Source organism: Canis lupus, chromosome 2 (genome assembly GCF_003254725.2).
Source record: "Canis lupus dingo isolate Sandy chromosome 2, ASM325472v2, whole genome shotgun sequence".
Taxonomy (NCBI): domain Eukaryota; kingdom Metazoa; phylum Chordata; class Mammalia; order Carnivora; family Canidae; genus Canis; species Canis lupus.
In genome coordinates, this window is record NC_064244.1 from 75,459,808 (window position 1) to 75,486,725 (window position 26,918).

Here is a 26,918-nt window from a genome sequence, read left to right on the forward strand (position 1 = left end):
CTCTCCCACCTGGAATGCTCTACTTCTCCTCTTTCTTGGAAAGTCTGCTCAAAGGTCTCAATGAGGCTTTCACCGACCTACCACCTTTCAGAAGACAGTAAAACCCCCATCCTTTCCCCTCATTTAGATTTCTCTGTAGCATTCAACATCATGTGGTGTTCTTTGTCTACTTGCTTATTATTCACTCTCTCCCTGACCAGACAGCAAGTCCGGAAGACAGAAACCCAATTTTGTTTTCTGCTAGGTGTCTAGTGCCTGGGATAGGGACCTGGTAGGTGAGAGTTGTTGCTTTTTTTTTTTTTCTATTTTTTCTCCTTTTTAAAATCAACTTTCATGACTTGAGCTAGAAAAAGAATCCCTTGCTGGGCTGAATGCTGCCTGAAACATTCTCTGCTGGTTCTAGAAGGCCTTTCTTGTGACGCCAGGGCTAAAGTAGCCTGGCCAGCTGGGCTGTGAGTGCCAACGCCTCCCTCTTCCACTGTGTGAATCCCCTTGCAGGTGGGCATGGGCACTCACACACCAGCCTGGGCGAGCACGTGGCTCGTACGTGTGTGTGCCCCGGGTGCTTGGGGGTGTGGAGTGCACTGGTGGCCTGGTGGCCGCTGCGTGAGGCGCTTCTCTGCCCTTCTAAGATCGCTGTGCCATCCCAGGGTGAGAGTGGGTCTGACACAGGCCCTGGATGTGGGGGTGCTGGGGGGCTGCAGCCTCCGCCCTCCCCTCCTCTCCCACCTGCCTCAGCCCTCCGTCTGGCTGCCTGCGAAGTCACCAGGCCAGTGTGGACGGAGAAGGGTCTGAGTGGCCCGGGGACGCTGGGGACCCTGTGAGGCTGGATGGAGGCAGCCCCGCCATCAGTGGTCTGGCCCAGCTGCCCAGTGCCCGGCCCTGGTGCCCAGCTGAGGCCCCTGCCCCGTGTGCCCCTCTCGCCCTCCCTGCCTTCACGCTTTGTCCCTCCACTGCTCCCCCAACTATCTTTCATCTTTTTTACTCTCCTCTCTCCCCGTTCCTCGCTTCCTTCCAGTCTGTCTGCCCACCCTCTCTCTGTGCGCCCCTCCCCTGTATCTTCTTGCCCCCCCACCCCACACCTCCATCGGCGCCTCCCTCGGCCTCTCTGTCTCCCTTTGGTTCTTTCTTTCTGGCTTTCTCCCCGGTCTGTGTGTCTGTCTGTCTGTCTGTCCCTGGGCCGGGCCTGCCCTGGCTGCCTCCTCCTCTCCCCGCCGGCCTGTCCCCGTCTCTTCCTCGCCGGGCCTCGTCTGTCTCCCTGTCGCCCTGCCTGTCTCTCCCCCTGCTTTCCGGGAAGGCAGCCGTGATTTACGAGCTGCGGACAGGGCCAGCTGCGGGTGCGGGAGGCCTTGATTACAGTTTCCCCGAGGAAGCTGCCTGCTTGGGGATGGCAGGGTGACAGCGTTTACGCAGAGCAGCCCGGGGCTCGGAGCGCGCCTGTCAGCCCTAGACGGATAGAGTGCCGGAGAAGGCCCATTACTTCATTCACACCTCTTCGGGCAAACAATAAAACACTTACACACGGCCTTGACTCCAGAGGGCCTCCCCCCAGAACATTCCCAGCCTGGCCCAGGGTTTGGGCCTCTCTGATGGGAAGGAGGATGATGGGGGGGAGTGGTCCCTGGGAGCCCCCCCGCACCCCCACCCCGGTCAGACCCAAGCCCCAGAGAAAGCCCCAGACCTGGCTCCCAGCTTGGGCTTTGGCCCTGTCCCAGGCCAGCAGCCTACTCCTCTCTGGGCCTCAGTCTCCTCCTCTGTGAAATGGGATGTACTGCTCACACAGGATAGAGGAGGTGAAAAGCCTGTATAAACTGTCGAGTGCTGCACAGAGTAAGGGATCTTCTATCCACGTTACCCTGGTTGGACCGGAAAGTCCCCACGATTCTAAACTTGGCCCTGCCAAAGAAGGTGTCCAACCAAGGAACGCTTGAGGTGGAACCCAAGACTGACATCTGACTGGCACAGAGCTAGGAGGTTGGCACAACTACCCCCTTTCTGCCCGTTTCCTGGGGAGGAACAGCACCCAGGCCCCCAGTTCGAAGCCTTCATTCCCAAGGAGGTAAAAGTGACAACAAAAACTTCTACTGTGTGTCCCCCAATCCATCCCACCGGGGGGAAGGTGCATTTTCCCCAGGAGCTCGGGCACCACCCAGGGTGCAGAGAAAGGGCTCGAGAGCGAGGGGGGATGTCACTGAGCCCGTGCTGCTAGAAGGGAGGCTGGAGTGGGAAATAGCAGTTCTAGGACGCTCGCTGCAAGCCGGGCACGCGAACCGCATCTGCCACCATCATTTATCCACCACAGCCCGTCCACCCCGGGCACCGGCCACATTCCCTCTGCCCCTTGCTTCATCGGGTGCTGCGGCAACCTTGCAAGGTGGGTATTGCAGCTGGGGAAGCCGAGGCTCAGAGAAATCAAGCAGCTGGCCCGAGACCACACAGTGTAGACGTAGTGCACCTGGGCTGGGAATCCAGCTCTAAAGCCCGCGTCCGCCCCCCGCCCCAGGCACAGAAGAGCAGCTGGTGGGTGAGCCCTGGGGCCGGGGTAACTGGGATCCTGTGCTGGCGTCACCACTGTCCAGCTGTGTGACTTTGGGCAGGTGGCTCGACCTCTCCGGAGCTCAGTTTCCTCATCCGTACACCGAGGAGGGTGATAACGAGCAGCCCCGAGCACAGCTGTGGGGATGAATGACAAGATGCCCAGTAAGTGCGGAGAGTAGCTCCTGGCACACACAGTAGGCGCCCAATAAATGTAAGGCCACGGTTAAGGCACACAGTGTCCCTGCGCGAGCTCCGGGCGGCCAGTGCGTGCTCCAGGCTGGCCCTCCCGGCTCCTCAGCCCCCTCCCTCCGTCTCTGGTGTCAGTTTAACACTAGTCCTTGTGAGACGTGAGGCAGGAGGCCAAGTCCAGAACATAAGGGTTTGGCCCCAAATAGACTTAACTTGGGGGTTAAAATCCTCCGCCATTCCTCCCCCGTTCCCTCCCGGCCCTCACCCACTTCCCCCAACGAAAGCCTGAACAAATCTGCTGGGGGAAGGCGGGGGCCGCAGAAGCCAAGGAAGCGAAGTTCGGATCAGTCTCTTTCCTTACGTGGAACCCACCGACCGGCCTGTGTGGTCACACACCTGGCTAAGCCCGCGGCCAGGAGCTCCCCTGTGCTCGGGTGTAGAAGTTCACCAATTCTCCTCATTTCTTGGAGCCTCGATTTCCCCATCTCCAAAATGGGACGGATCACACTGGCTGTGAATGTGAAGGGCGGCTGCAGAGATTCAGAGGACGCAGCAGCGTGGCCATGACCCGGTGGATGTTTGCTGTGCACCTGCTGTGTCCCAGGCGGTGTTCTAGATCCCAGGGGACACAAGTCGTCCTCCGGAGCTTCTACTCTGGGGGTATGGGAAGATCTATGGGGAAGAGAAAATGCTGCACGAATGGGGGTAGGAGAGGGTATTTATGGCCACGGTGGTCAGGGAAGGCCTCTCTGCTTGGCCACTCCTCTTTTCCTTCCTAAATTATGAAGACCTCATCCCCCAGGGGCTGTGCCCTCCACGGTCAGCCAGGCAGGCCTGTGGTGGGCACGGATCCCACCTGGCGCTGCTCTCCAGGGGTCTGTCCCCATGCTCATAGCTGCCCCCTCCAGGCCTCCAGGCAGAGGCCACAGGGAAAGCACCCTCCTTCAGGGGCTGCCAGAGACCAGTCCTCCTCCCTCCCCAGTGCATCTGGCCAGGTCTCTGGCCACTCTGGTGGCTCCTTGCTCCTGCCCCAGCCCCACCCACCTGAGGTGTCAGCCAGGACCCCTGACCCACTGTGGCCACTGACGGGAGGTCCGGGAGAGAGCACCCCCCCACACCCACTTCAACCAGGGTCATAGGGCAGAGTTCACGCAGAGGGTGCAGCAGATAGAATTGCCTTGGGCCTGAGAGCAGCGGGTGTCATGGCCTGTGGACATGGCAAGGCCCCCATGAGGGTGACTGGCTGCGGGCACTGGGCATGGCTGGTTCCAGAGCTCCGGGACTCCAGCTGTGGGGCAGCTGACCACCAGCGCCCCCCATGTCCCAGGGGGCCATTCTGCAGCCCTGAGGATGAATTTCCTAACAGGGTCCCCATCCTCAGGGGTTCCCCAACTGAATGGAGCCTCTGAGGCCAGAAATGGGATTTGAGCCGGAGAAGCCTGAACTCTCTGGACCCCAGGGCGGTTTCCCTATTCCGTCCTGAGCTGAGGGATTAAGGACCATGAGCTGGGGGCTGTACCTCCCTTTGGCTGCATCAGAAGAGGCTTCCCGGACAAGGAAATGTTTTTAAGATAATAAAACACTGTTGTGATGAGCAACATTCACCGAGAATGTACTACGTCTGGGGACCGTGCGGAGCCTGATGCACACAGCATCTCATCTATTCCATGTGACAGGTTCACGAGGCTCGTGCTTCCAGGGTCTCTGACTGTAGATGAGGAGGGATTCGGAATTCACGGTGAGCAAGGGTCAGACCCAGGCCTGTCACTCTCGGAGTCCACACACTGAACCACCACACCATGGGGGCGTCCCAAGCCTTAGCAGAGGCGCAGAAGACAGAGGACATGAGACCCCCGAGGCCAACCACGCTCGATGGGACCCTCATTACCCACATGCCCGTGGGAAAGCAGGACTGGGGCTCCCCCCACCACTCCTGCCCACCTCTATCCCTCATGAGCTCTGAGGACAGAAACCTCACATACATGTGATGGGAAGGGGGCGTGGCGGCCCGAACCAGCACTTTCTAGCACTTGCTATGTTCTGAGCATTCTCCGTACCCGCCCTCATGTGATCCTCACTCCCACGAAGACACCATCAACCCACCACCACCATCAACAGCCATCAAACAATGGATCTTTAGTCACCACCTATTATGCTTTCACAGTTATACTAAACATGGGGACCAGGGTGGGCGAGTGGGGAAGAGGAGGTGGGGGGGGGTGGTAGTGAATAGAAGGCACAGCCCTAGTTTCAAGGGGCCTGTGACCTTTGGGCAGAGGCTGCTTGTGCTCAGAAAGTAGATTTTATTAAGCTTTTTTTTTTTTTAGATTTTATTTATTTATTCATGAGAGACAGAGAGAGACAGAGAGAGGCAGAGACACAGGCAGAGGGAGAAGCAGGCTCCATGCAGGGAGCCCGATGCGGGACTTGATCCCAGGTCTCCAGGATCACGCCCTGGGCGGAAGGCAGATGCTCAACCACTGAGCCACCCGGGGGTCCCTTGTTAAGTGTTTTAGAAGCATTATCTGCAAATGCTGCAGGAGACCGGAAGGGATCAAGGGCCTGGTGACCAGGGGGTTCCCGGAAGAGGGGTGCTCAACAAAGGCCTTAGGGAAGCTTCTGGTCTCTTCCCACACTCAGACATCCTGACCGCACGTCCCCCACAGGCCCTCGTGTGCCTGGCACGCTTTGCCCCTGTCTACCCGGAGACACCTGCCTCTCCTGCGGGGGTGTGGGAGGTGAGCCCTTTCCCAGCCTTCCCCATCCGTCCTCACTTCCTCTGGCAGAACCAGTGCTCCTCTCCCCAGGGGTTCTGGGACTACAGCTCTATGGGGCCCTCAGCTCCCCATCTCTTCGCAGACACCCCGTAGGTGAGGAAGCAGTAACGGATGCAAAGGGCTCAGGTGGCATGGGGCCCGACCTGCAGCAGGCCTGCAACAACTAGCGTCGCTGCTGATGCTGTGGACGGCCCTCGGTCGATATTCTGATTAAGCGGAAGGTGATGGATAGGTGAGAACAGCGGGGAGCACCTCCCCCCCAGGAGAAGACGGGCTGGCCGGGGAGGAGCAGCCCAAGCAGGGAGGCAGCATGTAAGGGGCCTGGAGTGGTGCGAAGATCTGATGCCTCATGGAGGAGCTGAGGGGGAGGAGGCAGGAGGGAGGGAGGCCGTGTGATCCTTCACCCAGATGGATGGTTCCAGCACCACCAGCCCAGACAGGTAAACAGTGGGGCTGGGGCCAGACACCCCACCCCACCCCCACCCCTGCTGGCTCAGTACTGGTGACAACTCCTGTCAGGGCTTGATGAGAGGCTGCTGGCTGCTTCTGCAACCCTTGGCCCTGCTAGGGGGTGGACGTTTTTCCCAAAGTTGGGGGGCCAAGGTCTATTGTCATGACCCAGATGCACAAGAAGCACAGGGAGAGAGAGGGAAGAGGCGTCCTTGCTCTCTCTCTCTCCACCTCCATGGGAAATCAGGACGACCTTGGTCCTGCCAGAGGCCCTCTCTTCCAGGAAGCCCTCCTTCACCTGTCTCCTTTATCTCCCCCATCGTCACCCCCGCTCGCACAGGAATGGGTCCCCTCATGAAAGACCCCAGTTGCCGCCGCCTGTTCCATTCACTTGACATTTGCACTAGTGTTTGTACAACTGAAGCCCAGCTCAGCCCTCACTGGCTGTGTGTGTGGCCCGGGCTGCCCTGAACTGCGGTCACTTCACCTACGTCACAGGCATAGAAGAGAGAGATCCTGTGAGGCAGACTTCAGTCCTGGATCTGCCACTTCCTGGCTCTGATCCTCAGTTTCGGGGCACCCGGGTGGCTCAGGGGTTTAGCACCTGCCTTCAGCCCAGAGCATGATCCTGGGGTCCCGGGATCGAGTCCCACGTCGGGCTCCCTGCATGGAGCCTGCTTCTCCCTCTGCCTGTGTCTCTGCCTCTCTCTGTGTGTCTCTCATGAAAAAATAAGTAAAATCTTAAAAAAAAAAAAAGAACCTCAGTTTCTGCATCTGGAAAATGGGGATCGCTGTAACGTTCACCCCCAGTGTCGTGAACACAGAGAGAGGCACCGTGCAAAGAGCTCGCTTGGCCCGGGACAGAGGTGGGAGCACTTCGGAGCATCGACGGCTACCTCTTTATGGACGGGTAAGCACAGAGGCTCACAGAGGCAGCCCCCACGCAGAACCCGCGCAGGGGCTCCCCTCTCTCCGGGGCTGGGTAAGGGGTTGTGCGGAGAGGGTGCCGGGGGTGGGCACCTTCCCCTAGAGTCCTATCGACCTGGGGATCTGTTCACTCACATTTCTACCCCCTTCAGTGTATCTGATTTTGTTTGCTCCATTTTATTCTTTGTATATTGATGATGATTGTTTAGCTAATTAGTCTGAAGACATTCTGGCTGGATTTGGGGGAAATTAAAGACCTCCTCTTAATTGTGCCATGTTTTGGTTGGGGTGGGGGTTCCTGTTAAAATGGATTTACACTCCTTTGGGACTCTCCAAGACACTATTTCCAGGTTTTTAGGTTGACGATCTAGTCATCACAACGTAATTGGAGTTCGTTACGCTCCATCGCACGGCGTAGGACATGTGCTCTCAGTCTGGGTTGTGGTTTTAAGGCAACGGAAGAGATAACCTGCCCCTGCCCCAAAGCCAGAGCCGCTGTAGCAGGTGAGGGGCTCTGCACGGAGGACAGAGGCTGACCCCCGCCCCTAGAGCCGGGTCTGGGGGTCCTGCTGCATTCCTAAAGGGACACATCAGGACACCCCTGAGCAGAATCAAGACTGAGGCCAAAGTGAGGTTTGCTCCCTCACACTTGTGGGGGAGGCAAGGTAGCGTTGGGGGTGCAAACTAGCCATCCAGTCACTCAGATGGCACAGGGGGTGCTGAGCCTCAGCAGCGCTGAAGCACCATCCCTCCGTCTCATCCATCCATCCCGTCTGACCTTCCATCCATCCATTCCTCCACCTACCCATCAGATCCATTCTCCCACCCACCCACTGTTCCATCATCCACCTGCACAACTCCTGCCCACCTCCATCCATCACGTACCATCCACTCCCTCACTCAAGTACTGTCCAGTCATCCCCCCAACACGTAGTCATCCAGCCACCCACCTAGCCCTCTGTTAATCCCTCCACCTCCCTCTCGCTCCATCCATCCATCCATGCATCCGTCCGCCCATCCACCCATCCACCCATCCACCCACCCATGCATCCATCCATGCATCCACCCATCCACCCACCCATCCATCCATCCACCCATCCACCCACCCATCCACCCACACACCCATCCACCCACACGCCCACCCATGCATCCATCCACCCACACACCCACCCATCCACCCACACACCCACCCATCAATCCGTCCACCCATCCACCCATCCACCCACACACCCACCCATCAATCCGTCCACCCATCCACCCATCCACCCACCCATCCACCCACACACCCATCCACCCACACACCCGTCCACCCACACACCCACCCATCCATCCATCCACCCACACACCCACCCATCCACCCATCCACCCACACACCCATCTACCCGCACACCCACCCATGCATCCATCCACCCACACACCCACCCATCCACCCACACACCCACCCATGCATCTATCCACCCATCCACCCATCCACCCACCCATCCACCCACACACCTATCCACCCACACACCCACCCATCCACCCATCCACCCATCCACCCACACACCCACCCATCCATCCACCCACACACCCACCCATCCACCCATCCACCCACACACCCACCCATCTACCCATCCACCCACACAGCCACCCATCCATTCATCCACCCACACACCCATCCACCCACACACCCACCCATGCATCCACCCACACACCCATCCATCCACCCACACACCCACCCATCAATCCGTCCACCCATCCACCCATCCACCCACCCATCCACCCACACACCCGTCCACCCATCCACCCACCCATCCATCCATACACCCACACACCCACCCATCCACCCATCCACCCACACACCCATCCACCCGCACACCCACCCATGCATCCATCCACCCATCCACCCATCCACCCACCCATCCACCCACACACCCATCCACCCACACACCCACCCATCCACCCATCCACCCATCCACCCACACACCCACACATCCATCCACCCACACACCCACCCATCCACCCATCCACCCACACACCCACCCATCCACCCATCCACCCACACACCCACCCATCCATCCATCCACCCACACACCCATCCATCCGCCCACCCAACTGGCTGCTCCCCCCCATATACCCATCCAACTACCCACCCATCCATTTATCCAGTAAATAAATTTTTAGAAAGAAAAAAATACAGAAATAGCAGCAAGATCTCTGGGGTGAGAAAGAACAGGGAATCCAAGGATACGAAAGAATCATGTTGCTGAAGGTGGTGAATAAAAAGGTCAAGAGAGAGGAGCGTGAGGAGCTGGGCAGGGCCGGGCCACGCTGGTCCCTTCGGGCCACCCTAGGCAGAGGCCCCTCTGTCCCGACCCTGGTGCCGTCACCACCAGCCACCAGCAGCCACAGCGGAAGAAGGAGGCGACGCTGGAAGGAGAGAAGTGGATTCGGAAGCCGCAGCCCTGGGTCTGGGTTGGGCTCTACTTCCCATCACTTGTGTGACCTTCCCGGGCCAGTTTCCTCACTGGCAACATGGACACAGTCTTTCTACGTCCTGGATTTCGGGAGGAGCGATGGGGGGTTGTGAAGCTCGGCACACGGGTGAGGTTCTGGGGAGCTGAAGAGATCCAGGTGGGGCCAGGAGCGCCCCCGACTCGCCCGAGTGGGCATGGCAGCTGGGTAGGGTGGGGGTGGGGGTGAGGGTGGGGGTGAGGTGGGGGTGGGGGTGAGGGTGGGGTGGGGGTGGGGTGAGGTGGGAGTGGGGGTGAGGGTGGGGACGTGGGCCCGGGCCTGGGCTGCCTGAGGGCTCCAGCTGTGGGGTCAGGCCTTCGGGCAGCAGGAGGCGAGCCAACGACCGGGTTGAGAAGGACACAGTCAACCCCACTTGCCCAGTGGGTTGCGCAGGGAAGGTCAAAACAGGACTTTTTTCTCAAAAAGAGTTTCCGTGTGGCCCTCCGCCCCGGCCTGTGGGAGCCACCACCCTGGCACCCTCTTCACTTGTGTGACCGTCGGGGACCGTGAGGCAGGGCCCCCGAGGAAGAGCATCAGCAGCCTTGACGGGGCTGCTGACCCGGCGGCAAACCCACGATGGGGGGCGGCTGGTGGAGAATAAATGAGGAAACACCCCCTTCTCCTCGGCCCTCGCTCTGTTCCAGAAAAGTACTTAAGGCTGAGGTAAAGTACCTGGCACACCGGGCACACTCATTCCTCCAAAACCGTTCCCGGGGCAGCCCTCGGCGGCCGGCCGCGTGTCCCCTGCCCCCGGCCGCGTGTCCCCTGGGGCCCGAGCAGAAGGCTGGGGGCGCGTGGGCTCCTGCAGCCGCCCCCGGGCTGCCTCGGGGATGCGGGCTGGGTCGTGAGGCAGGCGCGGGGGCCGGAGCACCCCGAATCCGGAGTGACGGCTTCTTTCCACGCACTCATTCATGGGCCAGACTCGGCTGAGCAGAGGCTCTGGCTCCCCAAGGGGTGTGGGTGAGGTGGGGGGCCCGGCCGGGAGCCCTGGGCTGGGGAGCGAGCCGTAGGGCGGAGGTGGGAGGTGTTGTCGCAGACAGACAGACAGACCGACAGAGCTGAGACAGCCCCCAAGCTTAGTCACCGCTTCAACTTTTCACATTTGAACCCAAGACAGCACATGTCAAACTCAGGCCCTTGCCCGGACTCCCACACCCACCCTCCCTTCCCGGGCCCCTCTTCCGCCTCCTCCCCACCCGCCACCCCTGCCTGGAGTTTATGGATGGCTCCCAACCCCCCTGACATTGCGGGATCCTCACTTCCTGTGTTTATCTTGGAGAGCGATGGGGCTCTCTCCTCTCGCCCCACACAGGTTACAGCGCGTGTGCTCGCGGGCACACCACGCGCGCGTGTGTTGGTGCACACGGCTTGAGGGCGTTGTGGGCTGGGGAGCGTGTGTGGGGCCAGGAGGCCTGGCTGTCCCGCCGGGGCCCGCGTGTCCCTGAGCAGGTCTGCAGGTGTGTGCACGCTAGTGCCTCCGTCTCCGAGCCCCCAAGTGTGCGTGCGTGCGTGCGTGTGTGCGTGTGTGTCGGGGTGAGGGCAGCGCACCAGGGCCTGAGCGCTACCCCGTGCCTCCTCGGGCGCCAGCTCCTTGTGGCCTCCCCACATCCCACAGGCTCCCGTTTTGCCAGGAGAGGAGGCTCCGCGAGGGGACCAGGCCGGAGCAAAGCCGGGGAGCAGCTGAGGGGTGGCGGGGACTCCAGGCCCCAAGACATTCCTCTTATTTTTCTTTCCGTAATAGCTGTGGGGGGTTCTCCCTCCATTAGGAACATAAAAAGTGTAATGAAGGAAAATCAGATCGTCCATGATTCCACGAGAGAGAACCATCATTAATATTTTTGTGTACATCCCCCGACTTTCTGTATATACACACACATACACACACACACACATAACTTCTTTGATTAAAAAATAAAATTCAGTTATGCATATTGCTTCCTGCCCTGCCTTCTGCTTTCCTTTCTCTTTTACTTTTTATTAGAGAAAAATTCAGCGTACGCAGAAGACGAGAGAACCCCATAAAGAACACCAGCCACAGGTGCCGGGCACAGGCTCGGGTTAGAGGTCCCTGTCCTTGCCCCTGGTTCCTCCCTCAGAGAACTATCTAGAACAAGGGGACACAAGGGTATGGAAGATCCCACTGCCCACCCTCCTCGGGTCTGCGATGCAGGAAGGGTCCCAGGCCCCGCTCTGCACACCAGGAGGGCTCAGAGGGTCTCGGTGGGGTGAGACCCGTGCAGAGAAGTCCTGGATCTCTGCCTCCCGCTTCCCGCATCGCATCCCTGGCCCCACAGCCAGCTCTGGCTTCCCTCCCTCCGGCTCCCCTGTCTTCCCACTCCAGAGGGAGACCTGCTCAGGAGTGAACAGACGCCGTCACCCAAAGGTGTTCCTGCCCGATGCCCGGTCTGATTCCCTGCTCTGCAGTGCTCACCCCGGAAGCACCCAGGGGCCCGAAGGTGAGCAAGGCGTTGTGTGCACAGCAGACTGTGTCGGGGGCTGTAGCCAAGGAACGTTCATCTTGCTCAGCCTCAGCCTTCTCACCTGTGAAATGGGCACAATACTCGCACCTCCTCTCTGGGTGGCTGTGAGGATTGAGTAGAGTCATAGATGGAGACCACTTTATGCGTGACAGGAGCTCGGCATTACTGGCTATGATCCAGGGAGCCGATGCCTGAACCTGAAACGCTGAGTTGGTAGCAGAACTGACCCCCCTTTGCCCAGAGGAATGAGACAATAGGGCACATCCCCATGGAGCTTACAGATGAATCATGAAAACCAATGATTATACATTGTGCCAAGTGCCACTAGGACAACGAGCACTGAACCAGGAAACAGATGAGGTTACTAGTTAGAGGTGTCCCCAAGGAGGTTACACTCAATCGGAGACCTGAAAAATGAGAGAGCTCGTGAAAGGTGGGGAGAAGAGTGCTCCAGGCAGAGGGAGCGGCATGTGCAAAGGCCCTGAGGTGGGGCACGACTTTGCTGAGTTCAAGAACAGAGAGGCGGCGGGGTGGCTCCTGGGGGTCATTCCTCCTCATCCCAATGCAGGCTCTGTCAAGTTCCTTTTCCCGGCATGTGAATCCACTTGCCCCCAACAGAGCTGGGGTCTCCATTCCCTTTTTGCCCGCCCCCATGTCAGTACCTCGTCCGAGGCTTAGCACCCAGGGCCCCTCGAAGCCCCAGACCCCTGGGTGGGAAGGTGCCTTTTCCGGGCCTCTCCATACTTTGCAGGCCTGACTTGGCCTTGACCAGCGCGTGCAGTGGGCCCAGGGCCAGGCCGGGGCTGTGGGAGGCGGTTTCCCTCCTGCTTTCATCTCTTTCATCGGATCTGTTGTTTTTAGACCGTGTGCTGGACTGTGGACAGTGAACGAAAGTTCAGGAAGGCACCCCTATAAATCTGCACGGAATAAAGGAACGGTCTGGTACTCCAGGGGCCCTGCCGCCCCCGTGCCCCCTGAGGACGCCTTGGGGCCTGCCGACAGCAGGGGACAGGCTGAGAGCGAGGGCCCCGCGGGCAGCCCGCAGAGGAGAGGTATCGACCCCGCACCAGAGGGGCAGGGGCTTGCTCCGCATAACCCAGCGCGTCAGGCCGGGGCAGGACTGGAACCCGGGGCTGCTGACTCGGGTCTGCGGAGGGCCCGAGCATCTGCTGGGCGCCGGGCGCTGCAAGGAAGATGAGCAAGGGCCGTGGAAACGCCTGCGTGTGGCACGGCAGGCCAGGCCAGGGTCGGGAACTCGGGCCGGCTGGGTGACCTTGGGCGAGTCCACACCGGCCACCACCCATCCACCGGCCACCGCGCCTCTGTTTCCCCCTCTGCAAAATGTTGGGAGGCTCTGAAATCACGACACCATATATGTCAAGGAATTCGGCAAGCTGCAAACTGCGACGTCTCTTCAAGCTTCTTCATCTTTGTTTTATGATGATTTGTTATGTTTTAACCAGCTGGCTCTAGGCCCCACCTTGCAGGAACATTCTCTCGCCGTCCTGCTCGGGTTAAAGGTGGGGGGTGGGAATCAGACTAACTCACATGAAATATTTAGCGAACAGCTCGGTGTTAATCCAGCATGGGGAATCAGCTTGCATGCCTCCGCTGACAGGCAGCTCACCACCATGAGGCTGCCATGTTCTACGGCTGAACAGCTCTGACCCTCTTACAGGGAGCTGGAGTCTGCTCCCCGTGCTGATCCCTGCACCTGAACAATCACAGTGACTTCCCCATCTTGGTGGGGAGCCTTCCAGAATCCCCTGGCCCTGAATGGGCTTCCCTGCCAGTTGCAAGAGACTGGCTGTCTTTGATTTCTGGGGCTTTTCTCTTTTCTGAGTTTTCTACAATGAGTGTGAGCTGCTTTTCCTTTTTTTTTTTTTTTTTTTTTTTGCTTTTTCTATTTTTAAGATTCATTTGATATTATATTACTTGTGACCACCCAACAATACAGAATATAAGAAGAGGAAATGAAGGGCGCCGGAGGGGGCGCTCAGTAGGTTAAGCAGCTGCCTTTGGCTCAAGTCATGATCCCAGGACCATGGGGTCAAGCCCCACATCAGTGTCCCTGCTCAACGGGTCTCCCTCTACCTGCCACTCCCCTTACTTGTGTGCTCTCTCTCTCTCTGTCCAAAAAAAAAAAAAAAAAAAAGGAAAAGAAACTCTTTCCATATTTCCTCCCCAAACCCTCCCTGTTACTCTAGGCCTAGAGAGCATCATTCCCAATTTCTCAGTATCTTCGGTCGTGTGTACATGCAAACACAGAACAGCACAGAGATCACAGAGATGACTGCACAGTGTGGGGCCTGACCTCGCTGGCAGCCTGGACGCAAAGCCTTTCCCTTAAGCTCAGTCTGCTCACCTGTAAAATGGGACGACTACGGTGCCTGTGGAGCAGGAATGTCACGAGGGCCGGGGAGTTAATGCACATGACATGTGAGCCGTGACAGTTATTTTGCTTTTTAAATTAAAAACAAAGGGATCATACGTACCTTTCTTTCTGCAGCTTGAGTTTCCCCTCGTGGACGGCTTTCCTTGTGGGCACAGGGACAACTAGCTCATCTTTGTGCACAGCGGCAGAGTGGCCTGCTAGGGCACTGTACCTATGATTTAATCCGCTTTTATCAGGAGAAGTCATTTGTAGAGAAAAGCCCCAGAAAGAGGCCCCGAGGCAGACCGGGGCTGCCTTCAGTAACATTTTTTTCCCCAAGGAAACGCTTTGATTCTCTCCTTGGTGGCCCAGGTGGCCCTGAGCAGGCCAAGCTAGCTCCAGGGGGTAGGAACCCAGCTCTGGCCAAGAAGTGCAGCTGGGTGCAAGCACAGTTCGCCCAGTGGTGGCAGTGGTTGGGAGAGGGCGGGTCCGGGGAGACGTGACCCAACAGTGCTGTGGTGTAGCCAGGGCCCCTGCAGAGAGGGGGCATCCTGTGGGCAGGGCTGGTCAGGGAAAGGCTTCCTGGAGGAGGCGGGATCTGTGTGGGGTCCTGAGGAGCAAGAGGGAGTTGGATAGATGGAGAATGGGTTGAAGGAGGTGTCCTCAGGGCAGACAAGAGCCAGGGAGGAATTTAAGTCTAGAACTAAGGGTCCCCGCAAGGGAAGAGGAAGGCCTGGACCACCAGGCCGTGGTGGGCTTGCCCTGCCAGCAACGAGGAGACTCTGCGGGTTCTGGAGAAGGGAGTCTCCACTCTGTGTGACCCTGAGAAAAGCTCTAAGCCTCTCTGGGCTCCAGCTGCCTCTGGGTTCTGGGAGAGACTTGGAGGGCATGTGGGGGCTACTCAGGAGCTGGAATTTGGGATCGGGCCGCTTCCTCTAATCAAGGGGACCCAGAAGAATGAGGGCAATCCCAGGGGTCAGTCTCTGCCTTCAGATCCCTGCTTCACAGAACTCAAACAGTTTCCTTTCCTTTTAACCTGCCGGCTTTCCAGGGAAATCTGATTTTGCAAACATGTTTTCTTAGCCGAGGGGAAATGAGCGCTATGCAAACAATGAAGATAGGCCCGCGTGATAAGGGCCTCCCGGCTGGCCTGGCGGTCTGGCCTGGATGGGAAAGGGGGAGCAGGGTAGGGGTGGCCCTGGCTCCGCGGGCTGCCTCAGGTGTGCAGAAGACCCCAGGCCTCCGAATGGCCGGCTGGGTGGGGCCTTGGGCGTTATCTAATGCACAGATGGGGACCCGGAGGCCCAGCGGGGGGGGGAAGAGACTTGCCCCAGGGACACGCAGACAGGGCCTGACCACTCCTTCTGTCTGTGGCAGCCTGTGCTGCTTACACCCGTGCTTGGGGGCAGAGTTTGGCTGGCGGTGGCCCTGGTGGGTCCTCCCCAAGTAGGCAGTCATGGAAGGGGAGGGATTGGGTGCTTGGGGTCCAGGAATAGGGGACATGAGAGCAATACTGCCCCAGCACTGGTTCTGAGCCTTGATGGAGGAAAGAAACAGGAGAAGAAGGTGCCCAAGCCCTGGTCACGGAGACTGAAAGACCCAGGGCCCAGGTATGGCCTGTGTGGCCCCAGTGACAAATTCGGAAGTGGGGTTGGCTTGAGCCTACCCTCTGCCCACCTCACTGTGAGCCCCAGGGCAACAGTAGCACCCAGAAGCTCAAGGTGAGCAAGGTGGACAGTGAAGACACCTCGTGAGGCTTTTTGTAAGATCTCCTATGACATGACCAAGGCAGTAGTGAAGGCGCCTTAAGACATTAAGAATATGAGCAGGGGCTCCTGGGTGGCTTGGTCAGTCAAGTGTCCAACTCTTGGTCATGATCAGGTCATGATCTCGGGGTAAATAGCCTGGTTGGGGATGGGGAGGGACTTCTAGGGGGAGGGGAGGTGTAAGAACCTTCCTTACCTGGGTCTTAGTGTCAGAGGGACCTCCTGGGGTCCTTGCAGGCTGGTGAGGCCTGGGGACAGTCAGGTTCCAGTGAGGGATCACCACCCTCCACAGCCCTCAGTTCAGGATGAACATGCCCAATTTGCTCTTTGGGGGTGCCTGGCGCTGTGCCAGGAGCTTGACAACCTGGTAGGGCTAGTGTCTGTTCCATTTTGCAGATAAGGCAAAGCTGAATCTCCTAAACTACCCCGAAGTGCCCTCAAGAGTGACGTTCCCTCCCCGTCTGCAGCTTATACTTTTTCTAGAAGCTGTTCACAGGGTGGAATTGCTGGTACTGCAGAGGACTAAAGGTGGGGGACTTTGCTGGGCTGTTGGCCCTCCCAGAGATGCCGGGGCTTCAGCCAAGGCCCAGGAAAGAGAACCGAGCTCCCCGAGGCCCCACCTGCCCCCCATCAGCACCTCCTAGTCCCCCTTTGGGAACCAGGGGTATGGATGATTTCCCACATCCTCCGGGGATCACTGCACTCGGCACTGCTGCCCTGCAGGAGGCACAGCCGTGTCCCTTCCACTGGCTTTGTTGAACAGTGAGACGCCAAGGTCAGGTCAGCCAATAACCCACACATCAGGCCAGCAAAGACTTCACCTTCCATGATGCCAGTCGAGGGCAGGGGGTCTCAAAGCCCCCACCTCCCTTTCCCTGGTCATCATCCTTTCCTGAGGCCAACCTCCTTTGTAAAATTTCTGTTTTCCCACCTATCAAATGGGGTCATAGAAACAACACCTCATGGGCCTGTCACCTCTCTCCAGGGACTAACAGTGGCACTGAGCAATCCTACAGACCTGCTTCCTACCCTGTACGTGGCTAGGTTCCCTGTCAGCCTCCTATCCAAGCCGGGGTGGGCAGCAGCCCGCGGGAGGCCCTGCAGCGTCCAGATCCTGGCACCGCTACCTCCCAGCTTACTTCCCAGTGACCTTGGATGAGTCCCCATGCCCGCTAGGGCCCCTATCTGCCCCCATCTAGAATGAGGACAATAGCGGCACCTCACTCCTGGAGTTGTTTTGAGGATTAAATGAAACTTGGCCCAGGACCTAGCATTTTGTTGGTGCTCCATAAATATCAGGCATGAGTGCGGCCGAGAAGCGCTGTGAACACAGGGAATGGAAAGTGTTTCGCCCCCAGGGAGGCCGCATCCATCTCACTTTATTAGGATCATAAGTGCTTTTAGCAAGGCAAACAGCAGACGGCAGGCAGCCCGCCAGCATGCGCCAAGAACCCAAGTCCCGTCCTCCAAGCCTCTGACATCAAAAACAACAACAGAAAAGACCGAACATCAAAGAATGAACAGCAAGTCCAAACATTTCGCTGTGCTCTTATCTTAATTAAAGCAAGTCATATGCGGGGTTTTTGATGACACAAGTTGAAAAGCCAGGTTCTGGTCTTATTAGTTTTGCCGACACCCACGGAGAAGTCTGTGACTTGCCCAAGGTCACCCAGCAGCCTGGGGCCAGAGTCGGGGCCCAGGCCCAGGCCTCAGATGCTGGAGCCAGGGCTCCCTCCGTGACCCCTGCCTCCCTGCCCCTGCCTGAGCAACTGCGATCCAAGGCCGGAGTGTCAGAGAGAGGCACCAGTTCATCCGTTCGCCCATATGTTTAATACTTTTTACTGAAACCCTTGCAACTTCCAGGCACTGCTGTAGGCTCTGCGGATACAGCAAGGAAGAAGCCACTCTAGGGGAGGGAGGGGAAGAAAAGCAGATGCCAAGAAATAATGACATAAATGACGATTTCATTGTAATTACGGTAAATGCTACCCGCTGTGTTCCTTCTCTTTGAACCTGAGCTCTGTGACAGTGGGTGGAGAGAACACGGTGTAAGAGCTGCGTGACACTTTGCAGGCCCAAACCAGCTTCCCTCCCTTGGGACACTCGCTTTTGGCCCCCTCCCTCCCTCCCTCCCTCGCAGTGTGAGGAAGCCCAAGCTGGCCCTGGGGAGAGGTCCACGTGGGGAGAGACCAACGAGCTCCCCTACTCTGAGTGAGGACCCTCTGCAACCAGCCTCACCTGCCCACCCTGGTTGCAAAGTCTTGAGCAAAACAAAGGATCGTTGCATTTTAAGTCATTAAGTTTCAGGGGGGTGACTTGTTATGCAATAATCCGCAGCTGGAACATCACATTTCACCTTCATGGGGTGGGGCGGGGCGGTAGTCCAATCAGGACCCCCGTTTCATAGCCGAAGAAACCGAGGCGCAGAAAGGTAAAATGACTTGCTGACGGACACACGGGTGATGAGTGGCCAAAGCCACAGTCGATGACTTCAAATCAGATCAAGGGCACGGGGACCAGCCGCATTTCCACGAACACCTTCCAGGCTCGAAAGCAGCACACTCCAGGGTGGATTTCCAGGCTTGGGAAAAAGTGACCGAGGGGCCATTTCTGAGCAAGGGAGCTTCCAGTCTTCACAGAAGTAAGTGCACCACGGGGACGGGGAGCTGCTGTCCTGACCTAGGAGGGTCCGTGGGGGTCCAGTCTGAGGTGAGCGGACCAAGGCTCGTTTCCCTGCCCTGGGACTCGGTTTTCCCATCTGCTGAAGGGGAATGATAAAACCTGCCCCACTGCTGCTCAAGCTGCACCTGGAGAGGAGTTTCCAGGTTAGCAACCCCTGTCTTCCCCAGGGCTCCTTGTCTGAGGCTAACATTCCGTTTGGAAAGGAGTGAGTAATAGCCAAGACTCCCACGTGGAGAATTTGAGTGCAAGGAAGCCTATGGTAGGCTGGCAGGGAGAGAACAAAACCCACCCCTGAAAAGCTTTGCAAGGAAAGCCTCCTCTGAAAAATGTTGCTTCTGAGCCCAGAAGGGGCCTTGAAAGATCCGGGCTGGGAGGCAGGAGCTCTGGGTTCTGGTGACCTGCTGGGTGACCTTGGGCAAGTCACTGTCGCTCTCTGGATCCTGTATGGACAATGAGAGGATGGGCCAAATGATCTAGAAGTCCAAACAGGCAGGGATGACCAAGCTTCCCCACCTCCTACCTCGCAGCCCCAGGAGCTCAGAGCATTTAGCAAGCTGCGTGGAACTAATCCTCTGGGCTGTTTCTGGAAGCGATGATGTAGGTGAGCTCCGCTGGCAAATTCTCCTCCTCCCCCTTCAGCTCCTCCATTGTCATCGGTGTTATTTATTTGGCTTTCAGATGGGCCACCCAGAGCTCTTTATAAAGATAAAAATATCATAACTCAAAGCTTCCACCAGCAATCCAATCCCATCTGCACGATGGAGGGCTGCACGCAATGGCTTTGTTGCTTCGAGCTCTGAACCTTTTAAGGTCTTACAAAATGAGGGGGTGCACTTGAAATGTGAAACTGAAGGTAACGAAAAAAAAAACAAAAAACAAAAAAATAAATAAACTGAAGGTAACGATGTTGAGGCTGGCACTTCCTCCGTGCCAGGCGCCGTGAGCCGCGCCTTATGGACGTCAGCTCGTTCGCTCTTCCCAATAACCCCACAAAGCGGTCGACTGTCATTGCTTTTCTACAGATGCAGAAACTGAGGCCCGGAGAGGGAAAGGAATTGTCCAGGATTGCAGAGCCGGCGATGTGGGTTCAGACTCAGGCCGTCTGCCTCCTTATCCTCGGTTCTGAATAATCAGGCTATTTTGCTCCTCAGCAACAAGTACGTTTACTATGACTCTGGCAGCTACTACCCCTTACTGAACACTTATGTGCTAGGCACAGGGTCAGGGCTTTACATTTTTTGGTCTTAAAAAAAAAAATCCATGCTGCGGAACAAATCAACCCAAAACTTAGTGGTGTAAAGCAATGACAGTTATTTATTTTGCTCATGAATCTACATTTTGGGCAGGTCTCAGCAGGGACAGCTCGTCTCTGCTTCTGCCGGGAGGACTCCAGCACCTGTGACAGGAGGAGCTGAGGCCTGGCCGGGCATCTCCTCTCTCTCTTCGTGGACTTTTCCGCAAGATCTCTCCAGCACGGTGTCCTCAGGGCCGTGGGGTTTCTTGCAGGGTGGCCTGGGGCTCCGTGGACCAGAGCGAAGCAGCAAGGCTCCCCTGACCCGGACTGCCACGCCGTGCTACTTACAGACCAGCACTAAGGCCAGTTCAGATGTGAGCAGAGGGGGGTCGAACCCCCAGATCTCGATGGCAGGGGTGCCAGAGGATTTGCGGCCGTCTTCACTCCCTAGGTTTCAGCCCTCCCTTAGGGGTCTTTTCAACAACCTTTGAGGTTCGTGTACGTGCTTATGGATCTGGAGCCCCTCCTGGCGCTCGTGGCTGCGGGCCCTGGGAGAGAGCAGTGACCGGGGCCGGTGTTACACCCACTTTGCAGATGGGATGGTGGAGACTTGTACAGATTTCGGTGCCCATGAAAGGGCCCTGCACTTTCCCTGGGACTCTCATTGATTCTTTTTTTTTTTTTTAAGATTTTATTTATTTCTTCATGAGAGACACACACAGAGAGAGAGAGAGAGAGAGAGAGAGAGAGAGGCAGAGACACAGGCAGAGGGAGAAGCAGGCTCCCTTCGGGGAACCCAGTGTGGGACTCGATCCCAGGACCCCGGGATCACGCCCTGAGCCAAAGGCAGACACTCAAGCACTGAGCCACCCAGGTGCCCCAACTCATTGATTCCTGACAACGAGTCTGAGGCAGGCGCTGAGATGGCCAGCCATGAAGTGGGGAGCAGGACTCAGATCCTGGTCCATGGGATGCTAGCTAGGTAGTCATCCTGCATCCCCACGCCGCCCCATCTCCGAATGCCCTGTCTCTGGGCTTCACTGTGACACGGATGACGGGCCCCACAGGACACGGGTGCACCCCTTGGGAAGGGCCAGGCTGGCGGAGGAGAAGCCCCACTCGTGCTGCTGAGAAGCCAGCCCTGATGAGCGTGTGAGGGAGGGAAGGGCAGCGGCGCTGAGAATGGCCCAGCCTGAACCGGTCACCACGGCAACCGCTGGGGCTGTCTGGAGCCAGCAGCCTGCCAGGCCTTGGCCCCACAAAGCCCAGGAGGGAGGCAGAGGGGGCGGGCCCGGCAGGGCATAAATCAGGGAGTTCTATGCCCCTGACTCCGGGCAGACGATTTATGGGGCTGCTCAGAGCCCACTGGATGCACCAGGGGGAGAGGAGAGGATCTCCTTGTTCCCACCGCCCATGGGGCCCCCTGCTTGGTGCGGGTCGGCAGGAAGAGGCTCCTGAGCCTGGGAGCCCCTGCAGGCCACCCTCAGAGCTGCTGGAGGCCCCTGCCCCCACCGGGTCTGCACCGACTCCTTTGTGCCACCGCACCAGCATGCTGCCCCCATGCTGACATCAAACATTTTAAGAAATAAGTCTTATCCTCAACTGCTTGAGATGCATGCTGGTATTTTCTATCCTATTTCTTTTGTAAAATACTGATCACCACCCACTAAATTAATGTCATGACTCCTAAGAGTTTGTGCCCTGCTGTTAGATAAACACTGAGCCAAAGGAAACCAGAGAGGAAACTGAGGCTCACTCAGCCCTTCCTCCCCACATACACAGCTGGAATGGATTTTACATTCATCATCTCTTCCCTTCTCCCCGCCAGCACCTGTGTCTGCCTCCAAAGCCTAAGCTTGTCCCGCTACCCAACCCACCATTATAACCATCCAAAGCAGAACCAGCTTCCTTAGAAGGTAATGAGCTGCCCGTCTCTAGAGCCCTCCGCCCTCCAAGCAAAAGTTGAATGACTACCTGCTAGGTTGCTTCAGAGGATCCCAGAGTCTTTCAGGAAGGGGGCAGACCTGATGCCTCTGAACTTATGTAGGATGGCAGGCGGGCAAATATTGACCATTGTGCCCACATGGACACTGAGCCACGGAGGGCTCAGGGCTTCCCGCTGGCTCAGACAGGCAGGGAAGCAAGGATGTCATCCAGAAGGGGGTGCGATGGTGGGAGCCTGGCAGAGGCAGCCGAGCACCCAGCCCTCCCTGTCCTGGCATCTTTGCACGCACCTGCGCAGACACCTGCTCTTGGGTCTCCTGGCTGGGCTCCTCCTCCTTGAACAAGCCACACCAGCACCCCCAGTCCACCGACCTCCTGCCCCTGGAGCGGTCTGCTCCTCTCTGCGGCCCTCGCAGCCCTCTGCTCCCACAAGGAGGTCCCTCTTCCCAGATCCTGCTGAGATGCTAAGGAGGCTGCTGTTAGCGGTTCAGCTCCAGACTCGGGTGGAGCCAAAACACTTCCCTTCCCAAGGCCTGTTCTTTTGTCACTGAAATGGGCGATAATTTCTACCTTTTGGGGTTATTGATAAGGGAAGACGTCCACAGCACATGAAGTTAAAAAGGCAGATGTGCTCTCATGTTCCTGAACAACAAAAACCAAGAAGCATTTCTGTGTTTGCTATTCATGGAACAGGGTGGAAGGAAACGGGAGGTAGAAGCGGTCTGGGAAGGGGGACAGGTGGACGATTTTTATCTCATGCTCTATACACTCCTAAATTATGTGAAAAATATTAAATCAATAATTATGTATTAATTTTAGAACAAAAACCCAGAAACTTAAAAAAATATGCTGCCCCCCCCCCGCCCCCCATCACCACCTCTCAACAGCTGCTGACCACTGTCTGGCCTCCAGAAGGAAGGAATGTGGAATTTCAGGCAGTGGGGCATGAATATGAGGGATCCCCCCTCTCTTGGCCTGGGAAAAGGTTGCCTTTTTAAACCTCACACCAACCCTAGAGGTGGTGTGTTGTCCTCAGGGGAGACAGGGAGGTCCAGAACTGAAGGCCTTGTCCAGGGTCCAAGGGCTGGTGATGGGCTCCTGTGCCTGGAGCCTCTCCAGGGCTCCTGGTGGAACGGGAGTGGATTACCACTCTGGTGACTGGAGGGCAGAACTGGGAACCAAGGCATGAAATGGGGGAAGTGAGGTCTGGAGACTGCCAGCCTCCACTGCTCCAGGCCTGAGCTGAGTCCTGTAGATCATGGGATTGTCACAGCGGCTCTCCATCTCCTCTGGGCATCCACGCTGGCCGTTCCCTCTGCCTAGAATGCTGTTCCATCAGATGTCTGAATTTTGGATTTTCTCAATATTTAGGTCTCTTCAGAGAAGCCTGCTCTCACCATCCGGTCTCCACCACCTTGGGCCATGCCAGTGACCCACAGGGACACTAGGAATTAATTCTTTCACAGTTCAGAAGGCTAGAAGTCCAAAATCTCCCCTAGCCCCTGGTGGTCGCCGGCAATCCTCGGCACCGGCTGGCGTGTGGCAGTGTAGCTTCATTATCTGCCTTGACTGTCACGCGGTGTCTCCCTGTGTGTCTGTCTTCACGTGGCTATCTTCTCTCTCTCTGCTCCCTCATCTTACGAGGACACCAGTCATCAAATCAGAGCCCAGCCTAAGCTCATACTTCATCTTAACTTGATTACATCTGCAAAGACCTTATTTCCAAATACGGTACCAGGGGTTAGGACTTGAAAGTATTTCTGGCAGGAGTGGAGAGGACACAACACTTCCTCTGCCTCAGTCTCCCCTTTTCCAGGGGTCTTCCTGGGATCGCTCCCCAAATACTTGCACCCAAATCCTCGTCTTGAGTCTGCTTCTGGCAAAGCCCGGCCCAAGACCAAAGATTTGTTGAATGAATGAATGAATGAATGACATCTGGAAACTCAGAATAGTGAGAGCCTTTGCTCGAGGACTGACGTTGCCACTGGTGAGCGCCAGAGCTGGGACTTGATCCTAGGTCTGTTTCCATAGGCCCTAAGAAGAGCACCTCTGGAGAGCCGTTAGCAGCACGGTCGCTTTGAAAGGTAGTGAGCTCCTCATCCCTGGAAAGCTTCAAATGTGCCGGTGGCTGAGAGCTGGTTTGGGTGACCTCAAAGGCCCGACTAGCCCTGACATCTGAGTCTGTACATTTTAAGAGCATGTGGTAAAAAATCCAGGCCTCAGGGTCGGAGAGCAGAATAACCTTCCCCTGACCTCCCCAAAGCCTCTCAGCAAAGCCAAGTTTCTCCAGAATCAGCCTTAATTTGATGTCTCTTCTTCTCGTTTATTAAAGGGACACAAAAGAGACAAAACCACTTGAATTGTCCCCCAGACGTGCCGGCTATAAATGTCTCCATAAAAGTGCCCGGCCTGGGCTCTGGTGCCCAGCAATTACAGCCACTATGAGACCCGCCCAGACGACCAGCCCGGGGCACCTCTTGGGGCTCCTCCCTGCCCAGGCAGGTCACTGCCAGCAAGAGTCCCTCTGGAGGGGCAGCTCCGCAGACCCCGAGGGTCGCCCAGGAGCTCAACAAACATGCTCAGCTGACTCTTGTCCAAGCACAGGGGTGGCCGGCTCTGGGGGAGGAGGGAATGTTCCCCGATTGCCTCCAGGGTTACAGCGAACCCCAAGCCCCGCTGGGAGAGCTTGACACGTGCCTCCAGCGTGAGGAAGAAGACAGGGAACGCCAGATCCCTGGACTCCTCCTCCAGGGCTGTCACGGCTCCCTGCTGCCCAGTGAACAGCACCCCAGTCCCAGGTTTGGTTAGAGGAAGAGGGAGAAGGAGAGAGAGACCTCTCTCTAAAGGTAAAATCTAGAGCAATCTATGAAACAGAACAGCGGTTACAAGCACACACTCTGGTTCAAATCCTCGCTTCTCCGCCTACTGGCTGTGTGGCGTCAGGCAAGCTGTTGGGCCTCTCTGAGCTTCTGAGTCCTCACCTATTAGATGCGTTGGTAATAACGGTACCTGCCTCACGGGGTTGCTGTAATGTTTAACTTTAGAGTTAGCCCACGAGAAGCCCCTCGCACAGCACCTGCCGCCTGTAGGGTCAATAAAAGCCAAGGTGAATACCTACGGAGGGTTCCCACGTGCAGCCCGCACCAGGCCAGGCACCTCACACCGAGCCTCTCATCGGACCCTCGCAAGCATCACATCCCCATCCTGCTGGGGACAAAGCTGAGAGTTCCAGTGGCATCTGAATCACCCTGGTTTCTCTGACTCCGGCCTCTGCGAGAGCGGGCTCTGGGCAGTCCCTGGATGGAAGAGCAGGGTCTGTGTGTCAGCCCTGGATGCTTCCTTCTTCATTTGTTCCTTCTTCCCTCCTTTCATTTGTTCATTTAACCAGCACGTATTGAGCTCCTGCTGGATGCCAGGAGCTGGGTCAGTCCCCGTAGACAGAGGCCAGAGGCTGATAAGACCCCAGGGGCTGTGCCCTCAGGAGCTGTGCCCTCAGGGGTCCCACGGCCTACTCTTCCCTCTGGCTCCCTCCAGAAACAATGGGTTTCAACCCCAGAGTTCCAGAATATACAGATCCCTCCGACTCAGCTCAAATGTGTCTCTCCAGGAAGCTTGTCCCAGTCTCTTCTGTCCTTTTTTTTTTTTTTAAAGATTTTATTTATTTATTCATAAGAGACACAGAGAGAGAGAGAGAGGCAGAGGGAGAAGCAGGCTCCATGCAGGGAGCCTGATGTGGGACTTGATCCCTGGACTCTAGGACCAAGCCCTGGGCCGAAGGCAGGCGCTAAACCGCTGAGCCACCCGGGGGTCCCCCAGTCTCTTCTCTCAATCCGATCATCACAGTGAACATTTCCTGATACCAGCTGTGTGCCAGGCATGGTGCTGGGTGGGTACACTCAGGCATTAGCCCATTGGTGCAGTGGCATGAGGCAGGCCCCTGGCCTTTCTGACTTCTGAGGCAGGAGGTACATGGTAGGTCCAGAAAAAAAAATACTGATTTCTTGTCCCTTCTCCTATGGGCAGGCTTCATCACATGTTAATAAAAGCCAAAGTACTTCTAAATGCCTGAACTTGGGGCGCCTGTGTGGCTCAGTTGGTTGAGTGACTGACTCTTAATATCGATTCAGGTCATGGTCTCAGGGTCCTGGGATCCAGCCCTGCCTTGGGCTCTGCTCTCAGCAGAGAGTCTACTTGTTCCTCTCCCTCTGTTCCTCCTCCTCCTCTCTCTCTTTTTCTCTTTCTCTTCATCTCTAAAATAAATAAATAAAATCTTAAACGACAACAATATGGCTGAAATTGACCTGCCCCAACCATAACCTCATGTCCTCACTCATCCCACTCCAGACACACTGTCTGATACTGTGATCTCATCCCCACCCCACACTCCCTGTCTTCTAACCTTGCTTCTTTTTCCTTCGTAGCACGTATCATCATCTGACATAGTAAATATTTCTGTTATTAGGTAGCATTTGTCCCCCCCCCCACAACTTCCCAGTATTCCCAGACCTCACAAGAGTATATGACTATATATAGTGTATACGGAGTATGACAGTACAGTAGGTGCTCAAAAAATGCTTTCCGAATGAATGAATCTCAATCCCAAAAATGCTTTGTAAGTAAACAGTAAGTAGACAGTAAGTGTGTATGGCTTTTTGAAACGGCTGTGTTAAGGGGTGCCTGGGTGGCTCAGTCAGTTAGGTGTTGGACTTCGGCTCAGGTCATGATCTCAGGGTCCTGGGATCAGCCCTCTGTTGGGTCGCAGGTCATTTTGTGTCGGGCTCCATGCTTAGCAGGGCATCTGCTTGTCCCTCTGTCCCTCAAATAAATAAATAAAATCTTTTTTTAAAAAGTTGTATTAAGCTACAAGGGGCTGCATGAATTTAAAAGGCACAGTGTGAGGGGCACCTGGGGGACTCAGTTGGTTGGGTGTCCAACTCTTGATTTTTTAGTTTAGGTCATGACCTCAGGGTTGTGAGATTGAACCCTGTGTCAGGCTCCACATTCGGCATGGAGCCTGCTTAAGATTCTCTGCCCCTCTCCCACACTTGCACACACTCTCTAAAA

The 26,918-nt window shown here is 56.7% G+C and overlaps 2 long non-coding RNA genes across 3 annotated transcripts in view; one reads left to right on the forward strand and one right to left on the reverse strand.

The window, feature by feature from the left end:
• Window positions 1-282: 282 nt before the first annotated feature.
• The window catches only part of LOC112660270 (uncharacterized), a 63,887-nt gene continuing 37,251 nt past the window's right edge, over window positions 283-26,918 (reverse strand). For both annotated transcript variants that reach the window (XR_003136817.3, XR_007408429.1), the window contains 2 exons: window positions 3,124-3,399; window positions 283-2,673 (listed from right to left, as the gene is read on the reverse strand). This is a non-coding gene — a long non-coding RNA (uncharacterized LOC112660270). The remainder of the gene's footprint in view (window positions 2,674-3,123; window positions 3,400-26,918) is intronic.
• LOC112660292 (uncharacterized) lies at window positions 4,958-7,421 on the forward strand. The gene is made up of 3 exons (XR_003136827.3): window positions 4,958-5,465; window positions 5,587-5,736; window positions 6,765-7,421. It is a non-coding gene; the product is annotated as an uncharacterized LOC112660292 (long non-coding RNA).